At 43.0% G+C, this 18,342-nt stretch overlaps 1 long non-coding RNA gene across 1 annotated transcript in view; it reads left to right on the forward strand.

Moving 5' to 3' along the window:
- Positions 1-17,908, forward strand: part of LOC118705928 — a 29,012-nt gene extending 11,104 nt beyond the window's left edge. The window contains exons 2-3 of the long non-coding RNA XR_004983859.2: positions 13,373-13,379; positions 17,896-17,908. This is a non-coding gene — a long non-coding RNA (uncharacterized LOC118705928). The remainder of the gene's footprint in view (positions 1-13,372; positions 13,380-17,895) is intronic.
- Positions 17,909-18,342: the final 434 nt, after the last annotated feature.

The raw sequence follows: 18,342 nt of genomic DNA on the forward strand, positions 1-18,342 counted from the left end.
TATTGAGACTTAGAATTATTTTATTTTCTAAATTTCAGTTATTTTCCCAAATGCTCAATGGTACAGGATTCAGGATTTATTTCTATCATTTTTTATCTGAAATTTATAATACAGAGTATTGCATATTCTAATTTCCACCAATTCTTACTGGTGAAGTTTTTGCCTAAAGAGTTACTAATATAATTGTCTTGAATAAGAATTTTTTACAGTGTAAATCTCAAAGAAACTTGCGTAACCACAAAGATATCAGAGAATATTTGATATTAGACAAGGACTCATAAGGTCAGGCAAAGCAAAAATTTCACCAAATAGCCCTGCCAGCATAGCTCAGTGGTTGAGCATTGACTATGAACCAGGAGGTCACGATTCGATTCTTGGTCAGGGCACATGTGTAGGAAGTACAGGAGGCAGCCTATCAATAATTCTCTCTCATCACTGATGTTTCTATAGCTCTCTCCTTCTCCCTTTATCTCTGCAATCAATAAATATATACCGGTATATATATTAAAAGATTGCACCAAGCTTTTAAATGTGTAATAAGGACTTTATTCAAGGCTATTGATCTATGGGACAGAGATCAGAACTAATGTCTGAACCCAGCTTTGCTGAAACAAACAGCAGGGAGAAGTTTTAAGCACGCTCATTATTCCACTGCTACAGAAAGCTGTCTCCATGCCTCTGATGAACTGCCTTTTCAGAAATCGCTAGTTAATTTCTGATCTTGAGATGTAATGAGCTTTCGTTAGACATTGTCTTTTTCAGCTCTTGCAGCATCTGGCACAACTGATCAACACCTCTTCCTTAGACCAACTTCTGGTAGAACAAACCTCTTCCTTATTCCAGTGCTATCACTTGCAGCATTCACCTTGCTTTTAAAAGCAAGATTGCAAAATCACGTGACTATTGCTGGTTGTGCATGTTGATCCCTGGTTCAGTGCTACTGTCATTATGCCACACTATTGAGAGGGCATGGTTCAGTGGATAGGATCTGAGTTTGTAATTAGAACCAATTTTCCATTCTAATGCTCACTTTAACAATACATTCTCAGCATTGCAGTTTCCTTAGGTGTGAAATAGGAATAGCTGTGCCCACAAAATAAGACTATGGCTGGAATTACAGCATAACACAAGTTAAGTCCCTAACTAAATTCTGTCACGTTTGGCACACAGTAGGCATGGTTATTTACATCTCCAAACCGTGATCAGCATACTCAACAACTTAGCAACTAGAAACTGTATGTCTCCTAGTTCTGAGAGATAAAACAGTGATTAAATAAAAACGGAGCTTGTAAAAATAGGCACAGACTGCTCACCACTTTTCTCTTTCCACTTCTGTAATACTGCATTATCCAGAAGGATCTATATATCCTACTGGTTTGCTCACTTCATTTATTTATGCTTTGCTTGGTGAGTAATATAAAAACAATTTACCCTTTAAAAGCAAGACTTTCTTACCTTATAAAGTATTTGTGCTGAATTTCTCTTAATTAGCGAGGTTACTGAATTTTTAAGATTGGAAGCAATAGGGTTTTGTGGTGTGTGTGTGTGTGTGTGTGTGTGTGTGTGTGTTTAATGTATTTCAAAGAGGAAGAGACAGAAATATCAATGATGAGAGAGAATCATTGGTCAACTACCTCCTGCATGCCCTACACTGGGGCTCAAGCCCATAACTGTAGCATGCGCTCTGACTGGGAATTGAATCGTGACCTTCTGGTTCATAGACACTCAACTATTGAGCCACACAGGCTAGACAGGAGCAATAAGTTTTAATCATCGATCAAAAAAATACGTATTTGGGATTGAGGTACTATTTAGTGAATAAATTATATTATTAAAAAAGACAATAGTTTGTATTTTCAACAAAAAATAAGAATCTTGTAATTTTAACCTGGGAAGAATGCAGAAATTAAGTAGCGAGATAAATAGAATTCACATGATCACACTATAGTCTGCTAGTACTCTCAGCATTTTGCAGATACTATAAAAAAGTTAGTACTTTGAGCATTCTTTTGTTGCTCTTTGGGGGGGACTTCAGTTGTCTTTAATCCAAAGAACATGAAACATGTGACACTGTGGATCTGAGAATGCGAGGGAAAGCATATTTACTTGATGATATATGATATATGGAAATTGCTCTTCATTTGAAAAATTATTGAAGCTTGTATCTTACTTTTGTTGTTTATAGCCTGTCTAACCTATTGGGAAAGGGATTTAATGGCAAGCCTGAGCAGATAAAGAATACACAAAAGTTCAATATGATGGAGCCTAGAGTTATAATTCAATTCTAGCACACCATATGTCTTTACGACATTGGTGCTTAAAAAAGGTTATTCTCCATAGTAAACAGAAAAAAATATTTTCATAAGTTTTTAATGTGTTTTAAATGCCACAAATATGTTCATTTTTACTATTTAAAAACAAAAACAAAAACACCTTCTTTCTTCAAATAGTGCTCCTTCAAAAGGCAACTTTAGGGCTCTTCATAATGTGCTCAATCTTGATTTCAAATGGCAAGACAGTCAAGTGTTTTTCTGACTAGTCACTTATATCAATGTAGAATTTTGTCAGTCAGATATTATTTTTTTAGTCTAGATCATATGTGTCAAACACAAGGCCCCCGGGCCAAATCCGTCCCGCCAGGCCTTGCAATGTGGCCTGCACCGCGCTGTCATCACTGCACTCTGCTGCGTTTCCATCACAATGACAGTTTATGACTGTTCAGTAAACCATTTGGCCCGCGATTTAGGCTGGATTTTAGATTTTGGCCCCTTCTCTGATTGAGTTCGACACCCCTAGTCTAGATAGTATTTTCTAAGCTCAAAGAAACAGAATAACGTATAGATATATATTTTAAATAAAAATTGAATTTTTTGGTATTTAAGTTTGAGGTTAACATTTTAATATTGAGTGTAAATTAGAAGAAAAATCCAGAAAACGGATTTAATGAGAGTTTACAATAATGTTTGGACTATTTCAAAATTGTTACAAAAGTTTGTCTCTAAATCTTCTGGCATCTACTGTGCAATTTACAGCACTGCTCATCTCTTGTTCATTTCTGTCAAATCTTAGAACCTCTGCAGTTCCCATAGTAACTTATCAAGACTTACAACTAAAAGTGTCATCCTTTGAAATATTAAAAAATTGTAATGGAACATCCATGGCACATTTTTATCCTCAAAATGTTCAGTAGAAGTTTTAAGTAAAATCTCACTAACCATTTAGCTCCATATAAGTAAACTATTAGCTCCATTAGGTATATTATAAATACATTTTGAATTAGTGATGCTCTGAGAAACTTTAAAAATAAATTTGAATGCAATTTAATTTTATTTCTCCTTGCAAATTAAATTTCCTGGTGTTTAATTTTCAAAGTTTTCAGCATATCCCCTCATTATATTCGGCTTGGTGGCAATTATTCCTTATATCAAAACTATATTATTGAGCCAAAACCGGTTTGGCTCAGTGGTAGAGCGTCGGTCTGCGGACTGAAAGATCCCAGATTCGATTCCAGTCAAGGGCATGTACATTGGTTGCGGGCACATCCCAGGTAGGGGTGTGCAAGAGGCAGCTGGTTGATGTTTCTCTCTCATAGACAGTTCTAGCTCTCTATCCCTCTCTCCTCCTCTCTGTAAAAACAAACAAACAAACAAAAACTATATTATTGAATTGCCTTACCCTATCTAATAAAAGAGTAATATTCAAATTGACTGTACCTCCATTACACCCACCAGCCAATCAGGAGTGAGTATGCAAATTAACCCAACCAAGATGGCTGCAGCTATGGAGAGCAAGAGGCTTGGGTTTTCCCAGCAATGGAGGAAGCCAAGCTTTCTGCCTGCCCTGGCAGGCCCAGACTTCCACTCAAGGCTAAAAAGTTTCAAATATAGAAGATAAATAAATCCCAACAAAAATGGTGGTAGTCACAGAGCTGGAGAGAGCAGGAGGCTTGAGTTGCCCCGCAATGGAAGAAGCCAAGTTTCTATAGCCCTGGCTTGCCTTGATCTCTGCTTAAGGATACAGAGTTTCAATTATAGAAGATAAATAAATCTCAACAAAAATGGCTGCATCCATGTAGCAGAGCAGGAGGTTTGGCTCTGCTCAAGGCTTCAAAGTTTCAATTATAGAAGATAAATAAATCCCAGATATCAGGACCTCCGTTTGGGTTGCTGGGGGGCATAGCTAGCCTGAAAACCACCACAGGCCTCTAACCTAGGCTGCCCCACACCCCAAGGGAACCCCCACCCTGATCCAGGACACCCTTCAGGGCAAACCAGCTGGCCCCCACCCATGCACCAGGCTTCTAGCCTATCTAATCCTATCTAAGAAAATAATAATATGCAAATTGACCATCACTCCAACACAAGATGGTTGCCCTCATGTGGTCAAAGATGACTGCCCCCATGTGGACACAAGATGGCCACCACAAGATGGCCAGCAAGGGAGGGCAGTTGGGGATGATCAAGCCTGCAGGGGAGGGCAGTTAGGGGTGACCAGACCATCAGCGGAGGGAAGTTGGGGGCAACTGGGCATGCAGGGAAGGGCAGTTGGGGGGAACCCAGGCCTGCAGGAGAGAGCAGTTAAGGGGGGGACCAGGCCTGCAGGGAAGGGCAATTAGGGGTGACCAGGCCTGCAGGGGAGGGCAGTTAGAGGTGATTGAGCCTGCAAGGGAGGATAATTAGGGGTGACCAGGCCTGCAGGGCAGGGCAGTTAGATACAATCAGGCTGGCAGGGGAGTAGTTAGGGGGTGATCAGGCTGCTAGTCAGAAGCAGTTAGGAGCAATCAGGAAGGCAGGAAGGCAAGTAATTGGGAGCCAGCAGTCCTGGATTGTGAGAGAGATGTCCATCTGCCTGTTTAGGCCCGATCCTACAATTTGCTACCTGGATCAGTCCTAAACGGATAGTTGGACATCCCTTGTGGGCTCCCAGATTTGAGAGGGTGCAGGCTGGGCTGAGAGACACACATCCCATGCACGAGTTTGTGCACTGGGCCTCTAGTACTTAATAATTCACACACAATTGGATCTACTTTATATTCACAATAGAGAATTAAAAATACAGTGATATTTGTATATTTTCTAGACATTCAGGTTCTTTAACCTGAAACTGTGTCAGGTTTTAGTAGTACTGTCATAGACATAACAGATTGATAGAGATTCTACTCTGGGCTGATTTTATATAATAACTAGTGGCCTGGTGCACAAATTCGTGCACATTGAAAGGCAATTAATTGGAAGAAATATTTTAATATTGCTATTCACCCTTTCTCTATAATAGAAGTGTCAACCAAATTTATGATAAACAATGACAGATGGAAACATATGCGTGCGATTGGCATCAATGAGGGGTTTATATGTATTGCATGTGCATGAGTCAACTTAGCCTTTTATAGATATAGAATAAACTTATTAATTAGACCTGCTTTCTGATTTAGCTAAACTTTTTCTAGCCCAGTGAAGCACCCCAACTTCTCTTTTAGGTAGTTGTCAGCAACATAGCAGTAAATATCAACATGAAGAAGATTATTGTAGGTCACTCAAGGAGAACAAAGGGTAAAATATTTAACTGTAGCAGTTTTGGACTATATTCTGCACAGTGAGAAAACCTGAAGTCATTTTCAAGGTCCACAATTTCTTACTCCTTTTCAGTCAGGTCAAATTTCTAAGCTTTATAAATCTTTGTTTTCCTGCTAATGAAAAGAAAATAGGATTCTACCAAGTCTTCTATCTACTTATTCCAGGACTTCTGTGAGGATAAAATGAGATGAGGCACAGAAAAACTCTTCACACACATTTGGTTATAGTGTGAAATGTTTCCACCTGACTATAAAGCAAGTCATGTTCCTGGGCTGAAAAAACTGCAAGGAGGCTAGTCACTAGGGAGAGGAAGCCAGGTGTTGCAATATGATGTCATTACCCAGATGGACACTTAGCATATTAGCCAGATAGATGATAGATAGATAGATAGATAGATAGATAGATAGATAGATGATAGATAGAAATATAATTCAAATAATGCTCTTTACCCCACCCATAGTATACTATTTCAAAATATCTCTGCTGAAATTTAATTGTCATAGGTATTTACTGATCATTAACAAACTCTTTTTTAACTAGAAATATACATGGATGAGTTAGGTACCACTTATAAATGATTCAATAGTTAATGCTACTATTTAAATCATGTCCCTTTTCAGAAAAGAGTTCTGGCAAGTTCAGAGGCTAGCCATCGTTACTACTATCCAGCCAGTATTAGGTAAAAGTTAAAATGTAGTAGTGCTGAACCAAGAATACAATCCTGACTGTTTTTAATTGGGCACAAGCAGTTAACACAGATTTGGAATAAGAAAAGACTTGGAAGGGCAGCAAATTAAGCTTCATTCACCTAAAGGTCCTTGAAGCAGGATTTAATAACATATATATATTTGCCTCATGGTTTAATATTTGCCTTGTGATCTTTTTTTCAAAGATTTTGTTAAAAAGTAATATATTTTTAAAAGTAATGTTCATTCTTTATTATTGGACCAGCATAATAAATCAAATAAAAGTGAACATCATTCTATACACCTGTTTAGACAGTGTGTGGCAAAAAAAATAAGTTTACAGTTGTGAGTACACAAAACACAGTTTATTTTGTATTATTATTTATTAACTAGAGGCCTGGTGTGCAAATTCTTGCCAAAGTGGGGTCCCTCAGTCAAAACCAGCTCTCCAACACCCCCTGAAGGGTTCCAGATTGTAAGCAGGTGCAGGCTGACCTTACTAGTGCACTATTGGGGCTGGGGAGGGACACAGGAGGTTGGCCAGCTGGGGAGAGACAGGGAAGGTTCCAGGGCATGTCCGGCCTGTCTTGCTCATTCCCAATTGGCCGGACCCCAGCAGCAAGCTCATCTACCAGTTGAAGAATTTTCCCCCTAGTGGTCAGTGCATGTCATAGCAAGTGGTTGAGTGGTTTTAGCATATCATTAGCATATTATGCTTTGATTGGTTGAACAGCCAACTGGACAACTAGACACTTAGCATATTAGGTCTTTATTATATAGGATTATAATATTTTCTATACAAACAAATACAAACTTATTTATGCCCTACACAGTCAGAGAGAGATAAAAAATTAGGTAGGCCCTAACTGGTTTGCTACAGATTAAAGGGTCCCATATTCCATTCCGGTCAAGGGCATGGTTGCGGTTACATCCCCAGTAGGGGGTGTGCAGGAGGCAGCTGATCGATGTTTCTCTTCTCTCTCATTGATGTTTCTAATTCTCTATCCCTCTCTCTTCCTCTCTGTAAAAAAATCAAAATCAATATATATATATATATATATTAAAAAAATATTAAAAAAAAAATATATATATATATATATACACACACACACACACACACACTGTATTTTCCAGCGTATAAGATGACCCCCTAATTTTACAGTTAAAACATAGGTTTAGGCCTATATTCGCTGTATAAGACTACCCCCCACTTCCGAGGCAACACCAGCTCTTTTTTTAATAGACTGCCTCTCTGACTCTGGCCATTTTCGGTTGACTTTTTTTCGTTTCAAAATTCGTCTTATATGCCGGAAAATACAGTGTGTGTGTGTGTGTGTGTGTGTGTGTGTGTGTGTGTATATATATATATATATATATACATATATATATATATATATATATATATATATATATATATATTAGGTAGAAATTAAATAGGCTATAAATGCTGTAATATTATACAGGTTATTAATATTACCTGAGTTTCATAAAAAAAAAAAATCTTAAGCAAAGCTGTAAAATCTTCTAAACTTCAGGTAATAGTTTAGATAGATTTCATTATTCTTTGTAAAAACAAAAAGGTTTTCTAAAAATTAAAGCTTAATAAAAACACGAATAAATGGAATCTTCGTGTTTAAACACTTTATCAATTTCAGACCGCATTGATTTACCCTCCACTCAGAAAAAGAAGTGAAGAAATGCATCTACCACCCGAATACACTAGATGTTATATTAGTTTTACTCTACTTAGTCTGCAAATGTGTTTTTTTAAATCTACCCCAATCACAGTTTCTCTTCCTCTACTCCACTGAAATCCCTTTAAAGATCTCCACATTACTAAATCCCATGGGCAATTATTTGTTTTAGTTGACATGCACCAACATAGCCTTTAACACAATTGATCCTTCCATCCTGGAAACACATTCTTCCCTTGGCTTTAAGGACATGCGCTTTATTTTCTGTCTCATGTACTGTACCTTCACTTTGACCTTGTAGCATTGCGAGCTTCCAGACTCACGTTTTGGGGCCTCTTCTTCATTTACACTCACATGCACTTACACCCCTTTAGAAGCACTAGTAACTCATGCTTTGTGACCTTTCCTGAATTTCAAACTCCAATTGTTTACTGGAACTTGTTTTCTTCTTTCTGATGCTCAACACTGGCCGCTTTGTCCAGAATTTCTGGTTTCCACTACATATGAGAACGGATTTTACTTGACACTAGTCACCCTCTTTCATAAGCCTCAGTTTGAGGACTGGAGTTTTGCTATTACATGCGAATGGGTGTTCTGAAGGTGTGGGCCGGTTAGAGAGAAAACGCTCCCCATTGTTTGAATGCAGTCTTGTTTGAACAGCCAGGTCTCTGCTCTCTCTTTTGAGATTGTGTTAAGTGTCTTTAGCAGAATTCATGTCACGGAGCTCAGGTGTGTGTATTCTTCTTGTGGAAGGATACACTTAGGTTTTTCATCATTCTCCTGGAACACAGTGCCCCCTGGTGGTTCTTCCACCTCTGCTGAGGGCCTGAGATCCTGCTGGTGGCTTAGAGAAGACAGGGTTCTTAAGGAGCTTTTCTTTCTCCAGGCTGCCTTATTGCCTTCTTAAGCTCCTATTCTAAGAAGTTTTCAAATGTTCTCAATTCATTCTCTGCCCTGTCTACGGCCTTTGAGGAGTGGAGAGAAGGATGAGGATTAAACTGCATGCTGGAATCAGTTTCTTCTCAAAATGTGTATTGTAAGGTACTTGGCATATGTGGATGCTGCCAGTGAATCCATTGCTGGTTGTGTCAGAGGATGGTAATTGTCTACTCTTATTCCATCTTCTTCCTTTCTTCCCTAAGAGCAAGGCATTTGTTCTTCTGTAGGGTAATAGGCCGCTCATCACAGAAATCAAATGTGGCAGCAGCTGTGATAGTAGTCATGCTACCTTTGCCATTGTTTTCTCCTCTTCTACCTCCTGCTGACCTAACACCAGGAGGTGATAGGACTCCAGCCGTCAACTTAGACCCTGAAAACAAAAGTCACACTCAGATGAAGTGGTGAAAAGCTGAAAAGCTGGCATAAGCCTGGGCATTGATAGTCCCATGAACCCACCAAAGTTCTCTCACGTGGGAGAAAATAAATAGTACCTTATTAGGTAGACGACTATGTAAGGCTTTTATCACTCGAACTTAAACATAATTCTAAAACTCTGTTCGTTTTGCTGCGGTGGGCAGCGAGTTAAGTATTAGCTAAAGAGAAGGGAGCCAGACATCTAATTAAGCCAGATTAACTATTGAGTAGGAAGCTCCAGTTTCAGACACCCCAGGGGACAGCTGCATCCTTCGCCAAAGGGAAGTTAAGTCCCCAGCGGACAGGAAAGACAGCTTTCCGGTCTCCCCAGGGTTTAACCAGCCCTTCACCTGCATCACCAAGGGAGGGATAAACAGCAAAGGGGAAATTCCTCTGCTGGGTACATGTGCAATAGAGGCCAAGGTAGCGCAGGGAGTGGCGGGGTCGGGCGGGGGGGGGGGGGGGGGGGGGGGGGGGGGGGGGGGGGGGGGGGGGGGGCGGGGGGAGGCTAGCCTGGGAAAATCTGGGGAAAAGACAGGACAGAATAAATGCACAAAACACAGGAAGATCCAGAAAAAGGGTTGGATAGGGAGAGGCACCTGAATAGCCCCAGGAAGAATTAGAAAGAGGATTAGTTAGTTTGAATGAACCCAGGGAGATATAATCAAAGCTGAAGAAAGGTCTGCAGGCCTGTGTGTGGCAGTCCTATGGGCCAAGTCCAGCACGAAACAGCCAGAGCAGAGAGGAGAGTAAGGTAGAATCCTGGAGCTTCCGATGCAGATGCTGAGTCATGACACAGCAGCTCTGGGTCCTGGGCCTCCTCCTGGGCCTGGTGAGGCCAAGGGCAAGCCTGCCTCCCTAGAAGCCTTGCTGGGCTTCTTCAAAAGCAAAGTGGAGCTATGCCACCTGGTCATGGATGAGGCAGTCCTTTGTTTTCACTCCAGCAAATCTTACCACTGTGCCTCAAATCCTTCCCTGTGTGGATCCCTGATGTGCTTTTCCTGTGAAACTGTGGAAGAATCTTGTTTCCAGAATGGTCTGGCAGACTAGCATAGGTCCTTTTCCAAGTCCAACAACAGTTTTACTAATTAATGTGACAATGTTGAATTAGGGGGATTCTGTGATCCAACCTTGTCCCTCCATTATCATGCCATGCTTATATTTGTATGGTGATTTGTGATTTTAAAAGTATTTCCACATATAGACATGTAGGTTTAGATTCATAAATAGTATCTATACTAATAAAAGGATAATGTGCAAATTGGTCAGGACGCCTTCCCACTAACAACTGAACAGCATGCTGCATGGGGTGACAAGGCCAGCAGAGGGGTTAGAGAGGTACGACCAAATGACTGACCAACAGGTTGAGTGGGGTGACCGGGCCAGCAGGGGTAGAGGGTAAGGAGTGAACAAGCCAGCAGAGGGGGACAGTGAGGGGTGACCAGGCCAGTGGGGAGGGGTAGTTGGAAGTGACAAGGCCTGCAGGGGGCAGGGGCAATTAGAGGCAACCAGACTAGCAGAGGAAGACAGTTGGGGGTGACTAGGCCGGCAAGAGGGGAAGTTAGGGACAACCAGGCTGGCAGAGGGGGTCAGTTGAGGTTGACCAGCTAGCAGCGGGAGCAGTTAGGAGCCAGCAGTCCCAGATTCTGAGAGGGACAACTGCCAGTTTTGGACATCCCCTGAGGGGTCCCAGAGTGGAGAGGGTCCAGGCTGGGCTGAGGGGACACCCTCCCCCCCCGTACATGAATTTTATGCATCAGGACTCTAGTACATATGTATTTTTGTTAAATTCTCAAACATTTTTTCATAAAGTTGTTCATAATATTCCCTTAATATGTTCTAATCTCCTCTATCTCTGTATTTGTCTATTTTTCATTCCTAATATTTGTTTGTTTGTTTGTTTGTTTTTAGCGATTTCACAAAGTTTCTTTATTTTTAAATTTTGCAAAGACTCAACTTTTGTCTTTTTTAGTGCTATTTTAGTTCTGTTTCCTATTTAATTAATTTCACTTCTTACCTTTCTTCACTTAGCACAATACCATCTAAGTCCATCCATGCTGTCACAAATGGTAAGATTTTATTCTTTTCTATGGCTAAGTAATATTCCATTGTATATATGTACCACATCTTCTTTATCTTGTTGTCTATTGATGGACACTTAGGTTGCTTCCATATCTTGGCTATTATAAATAACTAGAAGTCCAGTAAACAAAATTGATGCACCAAGGATGGGGGTGTCCCTCAGCCAAGCCTGCACTCTCACAGTCCAGGATCCCTTGGGGGATGTCCACCTGCTAACTTAGGCCCGCTCCTTAGGACATCCCTCTCACAATCAGGGACCCTTCTCTCCTTACCAGCGCCTGTTTACTGCCCCCTACTGCTCGGCTTGATGCTCCTTAGCACTGCCACAGAGGTGCAAGAGGCTCCCACAACCACCACTGCGCTCACCAGCTGTGAGCCAGGCTTCTGGCTGATCAGTGCTCCCCGTGTGGGAGCTCACTGACCACCAGGGAGCAGCTCCTGCATTGAGCATCTGCCCCCTGGTGGTCAGTGCACATCATAGTGACTGGTCATTCTAGTTGTTCTGCCATAATGGTCACTTAGGCTTTTATTATATAGACGAGAGGCCCAGTATAAGAAACTTATGCACTGGAGGGTGGGGTCTTTCAGCCCAGCCCGTACCCTTTCTAATTTGGGACCCCCTCGGGGGATGTCTGACTGCCCATTTAGGCCTGATTCCTGTGGGCCAAGTCCCCCACAACTGCCCTCCTCTGCCAGCCTGGTCACCCCTAACTGTCATTCCCTGCTGGCCTAGTTGCCCTCAGTTGCCCTCCCCTACAGGTCTGGTTGCCCCCAGTGCCCTCCCCTGTAGGCCCAGTCACCTCTAACTGCCCTCCCCTACAGGTCTGGTTGTCCTTAACTTCCCTCCCCTGCAGGTCTGGTCACCTCCAACTACCCTCCCCTGTAGGCCTGGTCCCCCCCAAATGCCCTCCTCTTCAGGCCTAGTCCCCCCCAACTGCCCTCCTCTGCCAGCCTGATCACCCCTAACTGCCCTTCCCTGCAGGCCTGGTCACCTCCAACTACCCTCCCCTGAAGGCCTGGTCCCCCCCAACTGCCCTCCCTCCCCTGAAGGCCCAGTTGCTACCAACTGCCCTCCCCTGCTGGCCTGATTGCACACAATTGCCCTTCCCAGCTGGCCATCTTATGGCAGCCATCTTGTGACCACATAGGGGTAGCCATCTTTGACAACATGGGGGCAGCCATCTTGTGCGAGGGCATGGTGGTCAATTTGCATATTGCCTCTTTATTATATAGAATGCTGCAATAAACATAATAAAAATAAAAAGATGCAGATATCTTTTCAAATTAGTGTTTTGAATTTCTTTGGATAAATGCACAGAAGTGAAATTTCTGGGACATAGGCAATTCTATTTTTTAATTTTTTGAGATATCTCCATAATGTATTCTATATTTGCATTTTTCAATTTGTATTTTCTCGATTTACACTTTTTACTTTCATACTTTTGTTTACGATTTACATGAGGAAACCAAGGTAAGGCTGGAAAAAAAAAATCTATCTAAGGTCACCCAACTAAGAAGAGATGGAGCCAAAACTAAAAAAAAAAAAAAAAAAAAAAAAAAAAAAAAAAAAAAAGCTGAACAAACACAGGTCACCTGATTTAAAATTCCCTGTTATCTTTAATAATAATCACATTGAGTAAATGCCCAGTTTGTGCCAACTACTATACTAAGAGTTTTATATGTATTATCCCATTTTTTTGTATCATATTCTATTACTTCTTCAGTTCATACATGGCATTATTATGTGGTAGATGTTCTAACATACATTAAACAATAAGTGGAAAAATAAGAAAATCATTTGAAGGTAGTATTTTCTTTATTATATCAGATAAAGGGGACACTAAAGGCAAAACAGCTCCGGAATTGAAGGGGAAATTAATGGCTTTAAATCTAGGTTAGATGTGCACATGACTTCTTCCATTTCCAGCTGCTGCTGCGGAGTGCTGCAGGTCAGCCTGTCTGCACTCTGGCACCTCTTGGATAGAAAGAATGTGTGTGTTGCTATTTTTGAAACTGCTAAGGGTGATAGGGACAGTTCCCTGATGTGAAACTCATCAGAAATGCAACTCCTTTATTTAACCTACAATCTCAGCCATTTATGAAACTACTGGTTTGATATCAGAGCCTCAAATAATACTTCTCAGGAAGCTGCTCCAAAGGCCAGATTCCATGGAAGGAGAGGGCCTCTTTTTTGTTTTTCCTTTTTTTAATTCTGTTCGGATCATACCTGATGGCAAGACTCCCAAGTCTCCGAGATTGCCTCTCTTCAGCAGACATGCAAAATACACAGAATAAGGTCTGTTTGAATAACCATGACACTTCTTCACTTTTATCTTTCTTTTTTGTTTCTTATTTCTTTTTAATATTGACTTCAGCGAGGAAGAGAGAGGGAGAGAGAGAGATAGGAAACATCAATGATGAGAGAAAATCATTGATTGGCTGCCTTCAGCACACCCCACAATGGGGATCAAGCCCACAATCCGCCCTGGATGCTGCTAAAGGAGGGGCTGGGGCCTGGGTCACTGGGGGGCATGGCCAGCCTGAAAATGGCCCTTATTCCCTTACCCAGACTGGCCACACCCCCATGGGGTAAGGATCCCCGCTGGGAGCCTTGACCAGCCTGCAAACAGCCCTCAGCCCCTCACCCAGGCTGGCCAGGCACCCCAGCGGGAACTCCCACCCTGAAGGGGGTGTGGCCAGCCTGCAAACAGCCCTCAGCCCCTCACCCAGGCTGGCCAGGCACCCCAGTGGGAAACCCCACCCTGAAGGGGGTGTGGCCAGCCTGAAAACAGCCCTCAGCCCCTCACCCAGGCTGGCCAGGCACCCCAGTGGGAAACCCCACCCTGAAGGGGGTGTGGCCAGCCTGAAAACAGCCCTCAGCCCCTCACCCAGGCTGGCCAGGCACCCCAGCGGGAACTCCCACCCTGAAGAGGGTGTGGCCAGCCTGCAAACAGCCCTCAGCCCCTCACCCAGGCTGGCCAGGCACCCCAGTGGGAAACCCCACCCTGAAGGGGGTGTGGCCAGCCTGAAAACAGCCCTCAGCCCCTCACCCAGGCTGGCCAAGCACCCCAGCGGGAAACCCCACCCTGAAGGGGGTGTGGCCAGCCTGAAAACAGCCCTCAGCCGCTCACACAGGCTGGCCACACCCCCATGGGGTGAGGGTCTCCACTGGGCTGGGGGGGCTTGGACAGCCTTCAAACAGCCCTCAGCCCCTCTCCCAGGCTGGTCACACACCCCCAGTGGGGACCCTCACCCCATTGGGGTTTGGCCAGCCTGCAAACCATCACCGTCCCCTTGCCCAGGCCGCCCGACACCCCAAGGGAACCCCCACCCTGATCCCGGACACGCTCAGGGCAAACCAGCCAGCCCCCACCCTTGCACCAGGCATTTATCTATACTAATAAAAAGGTAATATACTAATTAGACTGGGAGACTTTCCAGGAGATCTTCCAGACATTCTTCTGGACAAAGCAATGGTGGCTAGGCTGAGGTAGAGACAGTTGGAAGCCAAGAGGGAAGGGCAGTTGTGGGTGATCAGGCCAGGATAGGACAGCAGTTGGGGTGATCAGACTGGTTGGGGGGGCCGGTGGGGAGCAGGGAGGAGTTGGAGGTGAGCAGACCAGCAGGGGGCCAGTTGGAGGTAAGCAGGCCATCAGTGGGGGTCATTTGGAGGTGATCAGGAGGTGGGGGGGGGGACAGTTTGGAATGAGCAGGCCAACAGAGGGGCAGCTGGGGGTGAGCAGGCCAGTGGGAAGGGGAGGTGGGGTGGAGCAGGCCAGCAGGAAGGGCAGTTGGGAGCAAGCACACTGACAGGAGGAGCATTTGGGGGTGATCAGGCTGGCTGGGGGGCATTTGGGGGTGAGCAGGCCGGCGGCGGCATGGGGCAGTTGAAGGCAAGCAGGCCGACAGGCAGAGTGGCTATGGGCAACCAGGCAGGCAGATAGGTGAGCGGTGTAGGAGCCAGCAGTCCTGGATTATGAGAGGCATGTCCCTATAAACTGGCAGTAGAAGATTCTTTGAGGGGTCCCAGATTGGAGAGGGTTCAGGTTGGGCTGAGGAACACTCCCCCCCCCCCCGCCCCCATGCATGAATTTCGTGTATTGGGCCACTAGTTAAAGAATAATCTTTTATTTTATTTTATTTATTTATTTAAATATGTTTTATTGGTTTTTTACAGAGAGAAAGAGAGAGGGATAGAGAGTTAGAAACATCAATGAGAGAGAATCATCGATCAGCTGCCTCTTGGACACCCCCTACTGGGGATGTGCCCACAACCAAGGTATATGCCCTTGACGGGAATCGAACCTCGGACCTTTCAGTCCACAGGCCGATGCTCTATCCACTGAGCCAAACCGGTTTTGGCTCAAAGAATAATCTTAACACTGGTATGAATTATCGTTAAACTTTCAAATTCCATCTCTTTCCCAGCTGCACCTCCACATCCCCTCGTCACCTGTCTCCATGTAGGCCCCCATGTCAGTGTAGACACGCAGAGAACACCGCTCCCTGACGGGTCCCTCTTTTCCCTTTTCTTACTCATGGCTCCTCTGGGATTCTCAGACTTGTCTTCTACCTGACTTTGACATCTCTCTTAACAAGTCAAAACTGTGAGAGCACAAATCCTGCCATGGAAAACAGGCAGGCTTTTGGGGAAGGAAATGGCATTCCTAGTGGGTATTTGACAGGGCTGGCTTTGTAAATAATCAGTTATTTCACGTGCAAGGCTGTTTAAGGAGGTAGGTAGGGGGAAGGAGAGTCAGTTGCCAGGGAGTTTTAATTAGAACAAAGGTCACAGCTGTGCCGCACATGTTTTTGTAAGATACGATAGCTAATTGTTAGGCAGTTAGATTGTGTTTATTTCAGACTGTCCGGGTTTTTTCTTTTCTTCTTTCTGGTTCAATGAGACAGTGTAGTGCATCTTCACAGATCGCTGACCGTTGCTGGAAGCGTTGTGATGATAACTGCGCTTAACGTTATTGGGTCGGAGTTTAAATAAATTACACAGAGGTCAAAGAACACACATTTGGTGTTCTCCAAACAGCCCGAACCAGCGAATCATAACTTCTGAGAGGAAGGAAAATGTTTTTAAAGTACTGACACCCCCGTCTCACTGCTGACTTTTTCTTTGGGCATGCCATGTTTTGTAAAAACAAATAACACTGTAAATGACCCAGTCAATTTTTTTTAAGCTATCTGACAAATTTTTAGACACCTTTAACTAGATTAATACTATGTAATTTGTACTAAAACTCAGCTGATCATACACTTTGAGCTCTAATGCTGAACAATAAGAGTATAGGATTTGTGGTTAAACAGAGGCAGAAAAAGGCCCATCACTGAAACATGTTCACGTATATTTTTTACTTCTGTAGATTTTTTTAAAAGGTTGTAGTTTTTTTAAATCAGTATTATTTATTTATTTATTTATTTTTAAATATAGTTTTTTATTTTTTTATAGAGAGGAAAGAAGAGGGATAGAGAGTTAGAAACATCAATGAGAGAGTAACATCAATCGGCTGCCTCCTGCACACCCACCACTGGGGATGTGCCCACAACCAAGGTACATGCCCTTGACCGGAATCAAACCTGGGACCTTTGAGTCCTCAGCCCAGCACTCTATCCACTGAGCCAAACCGGTTAGGGCAATATCATTTTTTTAAACCTTATTGGAGCCATCTTGTCCAGTCCTAATCTGGGCTGGTTTGTTGACCAGGACCTGCCTTTTGGGGGAAGGGATCACTGGAGGTTGGCTGGCTTTGGGAGGTTGGCTTTGGGAGTGCACTGACCACCAGAGGGCAGCACCTGCATTGAGCATCTGCCCCCTGGTGGTCAGTGTGTACCATAGCAACTGATTGACTGATATTTCCAATCGTTCTGGTCATTCTGGTGGTTCAGTCGTAATAGTCACTTAGGCTTTTGTATATATAGATTGCCTTCATTGTGCAAAGCTCTTTAGTTTGATGTAGTTTCATTTGTTTATCTTTGCTTTTGTTATCTTTGCCTGAGAAGACGTCTCTAAAAAATATTGCTAAGCGTGATGCCAAAGAGTTCACAGCCTGTTTTCTTCTAAGAGTTTTATGGTTTCACATCTTAAATTTGTCTTTAATATGTTTTGAGTGTATTTTTGTACATAGTGTAAAAAATCATCTAGTTTTATTTTTTTTTTTTGAAGGTAGCATTCCAGTTTTCCCAACACCATTTATTGAAGGGACTGTATTTTCCCCACTGGGTATTCTTGCTACTTTTGTCATAGATTTCATTGATGAGTGCACCATACTGAAAATTAGAACTAAAATATATGACCAAACCAGTCTCTGTTGACATTTTTAATGATTTCAGAGAGGAAGGGAGAGGGAGAGAGAGAGATCAAATAGTGAGAGAGAATCATTTGATCGACTGCCTCCTGCATGCCCCACACTAGGGATTGAATCCACATCCCAAGTATGTGCCCAGATCAGGAATCAAACTCTGGCTGCCTGGTTCATAGGTCAACCTTCAGCCCCTGAGCCAGGCTGGCCAGGGCTCTGTTGACATTTTAAGCCTCTGAATAACCCCTCATTTAAGACTTCAATTACATGAATAGAAAATTTCCCTTTGTATTTAAGACAGTTTAAGTTCTCTATTATTTACAATTTCAAGTGTTTTAATTTATACCAGGCATTTAACTTCTGGTTTCAAAAAAATTCACCTAGCCGAAACCGGTTTGAATCAGTGGATAGAGCGCCGGCCTGTGAACTGAAAGGTTCTGGGTTCAATTCCGGTCAAAGGCATGTACCTTGGTTGCGGGCACATCCCCAGTAAGGGATGTGCAGGAGGCAGCTGATCGATGTTTCTCTCTCATCGATGTTTCTAACTCTCTATCCCTCTCTCTTCTTCTCTGTAAAAAATCAATAAAATATATATTTTTAAAAATTCACCTATTGATAGCAACTTAAAGGCAAAACAAAGACTGAA

This window comes from Pipistrellus kuhlii, unplaced genomic scaffold (genome assembly GCF_014108245.1).
Source record: "Pipistrellus kuhlii isolate mPipKuh1 unplaced genomic scaffold, mPipKuh1.p scaffold_m20_p_5, whole genome shotgun sequence".
NCBI lineage: Eukaryota > Metazoa > Chordata > Mammalia > Chiroptera > Vespertilionidae > Pipistrellus > Pipistrellus kuhlii.